Source organism: Gouania willdenowi, chromosome 15 (assembly GCF_900634775.1).
Source record: "Gouania willdenowi chromosome 15, fGouWil2.1, whole genome shotgun sequence".
NCBI lineage: Eukaryota > Metazoa > Chordata > Actinopteri > Blenniiformes > Gobiesocidae > Gouania > Gouania willdenowi.
This window is the reverse complement of record NC_041058.1, coordinates 3,622,652-3,630,774: the sequence shown is the minus strand read 5'-3', so window position 1 is coordinate 3,630,774 and position 8,123 is coordinate 3,622,652. Positions and strand designations below refer to the sequence as shown.

At 32.3% G+C, this 8,123-nt stretch overlaps 1 long non-coding RNA gene across 1 annotated transcript in view; it reads left to right on the top strand.

Moving 5' to 3' along the window:
• Window positions 1-4,740: 4,740 nt before the first annotated feature.
• Window positions 4,741-8,123, top strand: part of LOC114477073 (uncharacterized) — a 12,757-nt gene continuing 9,374 nt past the window's right edge. The window contains exons 1-2 of the long non-coding RNA XR_003675666.1: window positions 4,741-4,893; window positions 6,652-6,721. This is a non-coding gene — a long non-coding RNA (uncharacterized LOC114477073). The remainder of the gene's footprint in view (window positions 4,894-6,651; window positions 6,722-8,123) is intronic.

The window sequence follows — 8,123 nt, the reverse complement described above, 5'->3', positions numbered from 1 at the left end:
ATCTTTGGATTTATTTGCAGTGAATCAGCATATTTTGATGAGTCTAAGACATGGGTATTAAAGTAGAAAGGGATTCAGTTTCAAAATGGTATCAATACGCCCTGGAACCAATTCGACAAATCCTGATTTATCCAAAAATAAAGTGTAGAGAAACTAGAAATGAAGTTATCATGAACATGTGCGTGGAACATTAGACCCAGTTAATAGGAAACTTAATGTATCATTTTATGCTAATGATTAAAATCTTTGCAGTAAATCAACATATTTTTAGAGCAGACTTGAACAACTGGCCACATGTGGCCTTTGGCTTAATTTTGTGCAGCTCCCAAAAACAAATTTCTCAAAAATTGAAGCTCATGAAGTTGGAAGGAATATGAAAACCAGCATAATGCACAAAATAACTCCAAAACAACACAAAATGTTTGCAAAATGCACAAAATGTCAATGAAAACACAAAGTAACATCAAAAACACACAGAAAGACTGAAAAAATAAACAAAATGACAACGAATATACACAAAATAACAACTTGCACACACAAAAGAACTACAAAATACGCACAATGACAGCAAAATGAACAAATAGTCAGCAAAATTACAAACACACTAACTCCAAAACACACTAAAGCACAACAAATGTATTGACAAACTAACACGAAAAAAAACTACACACACAAAAGTATAGGCTTTGTAGTATAGGCTCTATAGAGAATGTACTAATGTTTGATATTTATTAAATATCCCGTATTATTCCCACTGTATCACATGTATGTAACATTTATCCTGAGACACTTATAGTAAATGTAAATCCCAGCACATGCAAAGCTGAGCCACAACAACAACAACTGATGCTGTAAGACTACAAGATGCTAACGTTGTGCACTAACTCGACCGTGCGAAGAGATCAGAATGTTTTCTGTCTGCTTTGTTTGCCTTTCAGTCATTATAAGATGACACATCACATTTATGAGCCACAGATAACGAAACGGCTGCATTTTATTTCTTAATGGATGGATTAGGACATTTAAACCCTTGGGGTCACCATACAACCATAAAACCAAGGTCTCCTCTCTTCTTCTGAACCTGCTATCCTGCATAGCAGACAAGGGCCACTGGCAGCCCTGCAGGGGCCACATTTCAGCTCGTCAAAGTTACATGATTTCATCTTGGTATTTATTCCAATATGACAAAATCAAATTATAGATATCTACAATTGCAAGTATTACTGATTAAATGTTAAAACGCTTTCCAAAGCTGGAGTATATGAACATGATAATAATAATAATAATAATAATAATAATAATAATAATAATAATAATAATAATAATAATAATAATAATAATAATAATAATAATAATAATAATAATAATACATTTTGTTCGAGCCAACAGAGGAGGAATATTTTATTCAGACAACTGAAAATAAATGTTTTAAAATATTAATTTATTACAAATGATTCACCAAGGATAGACTGAGCAGGATAGAAGATTAATGAATAATGAATGATGCACGTATCACATTCTAAAGCAAACCCTTTGCTGTCAACAAATGTATTCCACTTCTAACTTTGATAGAAGTTGTAATAACTGCAACCATGCATATTTAATTTCAAGGTAATTTACATCAAATCTCACATTTTCCATGGAATAATGGTGGTTCTCAAACGTTTGCACCAGTCTCTCTTTTTTTCTGATTCCAAGTACCCCCCCCCCCCCCCCACCACCACCACCACCACTTTGTCAGACTATAACATTTTGCTCAGAATACTATTTAAAAATAAATATATATTTAGATAATAAAGATGCAATAATTTAATGATAACACACATTTCAAAGAATTGAACTTTGTAAATAAGTGGAATGAACCGGTCCTGAACAGCTTTATTTCAACAGTTTTTGAAGGTTATACAAATCCAATTTTAACCTATAGGCCTTACTGTTACAAAGAACAATACAGTATACCAGAAAACATTTTAAAGAACGTTTTTCAACTATTTGAAACTGAATTGTTTCAAATATTAATTTGAACTCATTTGTAAATGTGTTACACTTTACAACATGACACAAAACAGCTTCTAATTTATTTAAAGCTACTTCAGCTGTAGGTTTAATTTCATTTCATTTAAAATTATTATAGATACTGTATATCGATTATGACAATTCGGCACAGGTAAAGACACTTTCGTTTTTATCCTCAGTTAATTTTATTTGATTTATTTAATTGGTTTGGAACATGTAGTTCAAAACATTCAAAATAATGATACACATATTAAATGAAAGAATAATAAAACAGTCAGTTACACATGAAACCAAAAACATGTTTGAAAATGAGTGGGAAGAAGTAAATACTTATTTAATCCCACCCTGAAAAATGCTTGCAATAATTTACAAAAAACAAAACACAAATAAAAACCATTTCATTGTGAGCACACAGTATTTTTAGTCCATAAATTCAACATCACAACACAGCATCTTCATCCCATTCCCTATAGAACTCTCTGGACCAGTGCCGTCAATAATAATTAATAAGTTGCAAGTTGTCATAAAATGTCCCTACTTTTATTGCTTTTATGTTCTTCTTCACTATACCTTTCAAAAATCCTTTGTTTATATTTATTTATTATTTAAACTGGTTGATATTTGCACAATGAGATAATTTAGCCTAGAAAAAACTAACAAAATAAAAAAGCAGTCAATTTCTTCATTCATGATCATTTTTAACCACAAAAATACACATTTTGAAATCTTTATATTTGTCATGCTTTTAGTTGTTAATTTTCCTCTCACTTGTGCTCATGTACCCCCTGTTGTGCCACAGTGTACCCCTGGGGGTACTCGTACCTTTTTTGAGAAACACTGGAATAGTTGAACAGCATATATTCTATAAATACTATACAATCAGTAGAGGGTATAGCTTTATATAAGCCATTGTGTAATTTATAGCAATGCATGGAGGTTTCCAATGTTATCATGCTGTTTTTATTTTCATGACAATTTATGTAAACCCCTGGGGGTACCCGTACCCTACTTTGGGAACCTAGGCTCGACATGACATCACTGCTTTTACTAATCTTATTTGTGACTTTCCCTCCCATACACACTGCAGTGTTACAGTGTTTGTATCGTCTCTTTGTCCCATAGTCCCACATCTAAGTGTCATATTAGACATTTGGAAAAGTTCCCACTGCTCACTTTTATTCGACGTGTAATTTATTAGGGTTAATGGAACGGAAATAACTTTAGCAGTGCGATCAGTGTTATATATCAACAACCAGGGCCTATCGTGCACAGTGCACGTGTTTGTGAGTTTATGTTTGTGAGGAGGAAAGAGAAAGAGAGAGAGGGAGAGAGAGAGAGAGAGACTTTTATTAGGCCCATAACTCTCCAGTCCTCCAGAGGAAGCTGTGAGCATTAAAGTTGAAGGCCAAACCTCTGCACAGCAAACTGCAGCTTTACATACTGCGGCTTTACAGCATTTTACAGCATTTTAACAGCGTTTTACAGCGAGTTCTCGTCACAGGATTCTAATGTAAATACACTGGGAAAGAGGTTTCATGTTAGAAACGCGGTTTCATCCCATTACAACACCGGATTTTGTCAGTAAAGCATGTCACATTCTCTTTGTGTGTCGTACGGAGAAATGGCGACATCTGCAGGAAGGACTGTAAACTACAGGAGAAATTACCCAGTTAGTCAAATGTTTGATTTATTGCTAATAAAACTGAATAACAAATACAGGCTTCTATAAAATCCCATAAATACGACAATAATTAACATTTGTATGTTATTTAACTGGAAAACATGTCTTTAAGAATATTTTCTCTAAACGAATGACATATAATTATTTTTTGAGGTTTAATTAACACTTCCTGTGATACTTGAGACACTATAAAAACAAACAAAGATTTGTGTTTTCCCATTTTATAGTTAATGATTAACGGTTTACAGCCAATTCACAGTTATAAAAAATTATTTAAGCAAAAACATTTACATACGCCAATTCTTTAGCACCTTGAGATTTGTTTTAAATGAAAAGTGTATTCTAAATAAAATGTATTATTCTCATTCTTATACTTAGATAATTTATTATTATTATTATTATTATTATTATTATTATTATTATTATTATTATTATTATTATTATTATTATTATTATTTAAGATAGATTGATATTTGATAAATATATTTTTCTTTGGAAAATTAGGACAATAAAGTCAGACTGACACAACACAGTGTCTAATAAAATGTAAACAACCTTTTGAAAGTAAAAAGTAAACAAAAAGATCAAGACAATTATGTAAGTAGGATTCAATATAAGAGCGGAATATTTGAAATTATGAATACAAATAGAATGCAAATATACAAGAATATACAAGTACTGTATAGTCAGCTGTCTACAAATTTCACAGCATAATTTAAAAAGCTGTATTTTATACGCTATTAGTACTTAATATGCATTAACCAAGCTGGTAGAGTAGAGTCATAGATTTGACACAGACGTGTAGAATACCTGGACATTTTAAGACACGTAACTGTTTAAATATTATGAAATACAATTTACAGACTTGTTTTTCTTCATATTTTTGTTATTATTTTAAGGAAAATGTAATATAATTACGTAGTTTTTGTTACATACTTTTTTTTATTTTATTAAATTGCTCGTCATACACGATTTTTAAAAAATATATCACGAGTTTGCGCAGTTGATCTATTTCGCAACAAAAGACTACAACACAGGGGATTGTGGGAAGGCACGTTTGCGCTCGTGGATGACGTCACATCATTTGGCTGCAGAAGGAGAAGTTTGAGCTCCGACTCTGACAGCTGCTACTTGTTGTTTCCACGGAAACCACCATTAAATGATCGACGAGAAGAAGTGAATGATCATCTCCTAATGTAAGTATTAAGATCTTTAACACGTAAACTCTTTTACTAACCCTCTAAAGTAGAGAAATGTTCGCGGGCTGTGTTGTTGTTATCAGAGTAGCTATCTTAGCATTCAAGCTAACGATACTTTAATGCAGCTTTGTCCCATTATCAAATGTTTAACTACAATACTGAAGACCTGAAACCTATAATCTGTATTAATGCAGCTTCACCGCAGCAGTTTGAACAAATGCGTGAAGCTACATAGCGGCTAATATTAGCAGAACTGCAGCTAGATAGCTATTATAACAACAGCTTTAATTTCAGCTGTAATATACAGGGTTTAGTGTTGTTTATTCAATCTAAAAATCCTATTTAAAAAGAGTTGTTTAATGCAACCTTTATGGGGTTTTTTTTAAAAAATTGTTTTTACACAGTTTTCAGTGAGTGTTAAAGTTGATAGTTCTGTAGTTGGTTTTTCTTGAATTTTTGCACTGAACTGATGTTTAAAAACCCACACTACTGCTCTTAAAAGAGCCACTTCCTGTTCCTCATTTACTCATTTTTATTTTTTTTAACTAATTAATTTGCTATTTACAGTTTATGTGCAGTGTCATTTAAAGCTGCTAGAAAATACGTTTTCAAAATAAAATCAGATAAAGGCATAGTGTAAGCCTCATGGATCAATAAACTGAAAATCATTTGCTCAGAAAAATTATTCAAAGGTTGAAAATGTCGCTTGCAAATTTGTCTTGATCTCCGCTGTAATAAACATTGTCTTGGTGACAATTGTTGGAATAATTTTCTGCATTGCATTGTGGGATGTGTAGTCCCTTAAAGTGTTTTTCCTTCATTCCTACTTTGACTTATTGTGTTTTTTCTCCAGACAAGGAGGACAATGATTGGCTTGACTCCATTTTTGCTATAGTTTGTATTTTCTATACCATCTCACTTTGCAAGACAATCAATTTGGGTCGAATTCAGATCTTCCCGTGTAAACCCAAAAATAAACAAAAAAAATTTTACACTCATGTAACAATTCTTTTGCCCGGCTTTATTTATTTATTCCTTTTTTGTGCTACGGTTACTTTACTATTACTGCTTTTACTTTTTCGCAAAACAGAAAACCAAACTTTTCCGTCAATGTCAACAGTGTTTACAGTGAAAACGAAAGATTTGAGCGACAATTTCAAAGTTTTACATCTTTTTTTTAATTTATTTATTTATTTTTTAAGCAAACGGTCTTTGATTTATTGATCAATGAGGCCTGCCTTTTGTCTTTATCTGATTAAAATTTATAGCCTTTGTTCCCCATCCTGATTTAATTTGTTTCAGGTTTGAGGCTTTAGTTTTTTTAAAAAAAATAAAGTACAAACAATAATTCCAGCAAGTTAATTTTGTTTTCTTCTTTGAAATAATATGTTAAGGTTTCATTTTTCAAACAGCTTTTTTCAGGAAATTTACTATGATCTCCTTATCCCCTTGGCAATCGAAACATGTCGGCAGATCAAAGTAAATTTCCTTAGAAAAGTTGACTGAATAAATGAAACCATAACATATTCAAGTACAAACAAAGGAAACTGTTTTCTTTAGATGTTTCTGGGCTCACTATAGCTGCTGTAAATAATCCACTGCAACAACCATCATTATTGTGTGGGTTTGTTGTTAATTCAGCTTTCCAAAGCATGTGATTGTGTTTTAGATTCCATAAGCATGGCTGATGTAATAAAGTGAATGCAAAGCCTTTCCCTGAAACATGTCGCTCATTGGAATTATTTCTGTTTCTAGTTAACCAAAGGATTTAAGGACTAGAACGCTGTGAGTTACAGGGATGGGGGGCGTCCTGTCGCGATGGAAGGTCAGTAATCACATTTAAGTTTGGATTATTTGTTGCATTAACTTCTTTAGAAGAGGTAAAATGTGATCACTGATTTCCCTTGATCATGCAAAACAGACAGAAAACGTGAAATTCACATTCTAAAACAGAAAAAAGCAACCTGAACCATTATTTTTTTGAAAAACGTGTTTTAATTTATTTAAAATCAAGCTCAAATATGACACATTAATAACTTGCATGCAGGTTTTGGGACAATCTTACGTATTTACACAATGTTTGTCAATGTTGTCGCAACGAGCGACTACGACAAATCTGGCTCATAATCTCGTTCAAATTCTTACGCTATGTAAACTCTAAATGAAAGGGAAATAGCTCTATGTCACAGACTAAACCCTCACTTACATGTTATGGGACCTCATCATATATTTCCATGGTATGTGTTCTGTAAAATGTGTTTGAATAACTAGCGCTGTAGCTAACATAATCCTCCCAACGTTCCATATCTCATCTGAAGCATAGAAATATAAAATTAATGACCGTAGTTAATTTTATTAACCCTGTTTTGGATGTTGGGTACATTTTACGGATATTTAATATCCAGTAAACACAGGGAAAGATGATGAAACAGAAACAGAAAAGGTTAAACGGACGTGGATTTGAGGTCATTTTGAAATGTAAAACCTGAATGTTAATCACACCTAAACAATCTTTGAAAAGTCCACTCGATAATACCTTTGTCTGTGGTAAGTACACATAAATGTAGTGAACATGTCATTATGCAGGGTTTCCTGCGGATCCTTAAAAAGTCTTAAAAGATATAAAATTAATGAATCTAAAAATAAGACCTTAAATGTCATTAAAATGTCTTAAATCAATGTTTCAAAAGTCTTACATTTTTAAACATAATAAGTATGATTTTATGATTGTAATTAGTCTCACAATTTAGAATAAATGGTTAAAAATAAATGGTTAAGTTTTTAAATTTTTTTTGTAGTTTACCGTAGTATCGCGCAATCACGACAGCGAAACCAACTGCAAAACAGTGACATGGATTTACACCATGCTTGTAACAACTTTCAACAACATGGAAATGGAAATTAAATGAAATTTGCCTGTCCAACCAATATTTTTCTCAAGGTTTTTTTTGTTGTGATTTTTATAGTTGTGTCATAGATTTTTGGCTATTTTGTTGTCCTCGTGTGTTTTTGGAGTGATTTTGATTATTTTAGTCGAGTTTAGTTTTTGTATTTTTGTGTGTTTACTTTGGGGGCAGCCAGTTGTTGTGCTTACTGTAAAGTCGGACTTAAATTTAATTTCAAATGGCAATAAAAAGTCTTTAATTTAATTTGACTGAAGCTGTAGGAACCCTGTTATGGAGCCCTGCAGAGGGCCTGATAATGAACCCATACAGTGGAAGCACGGA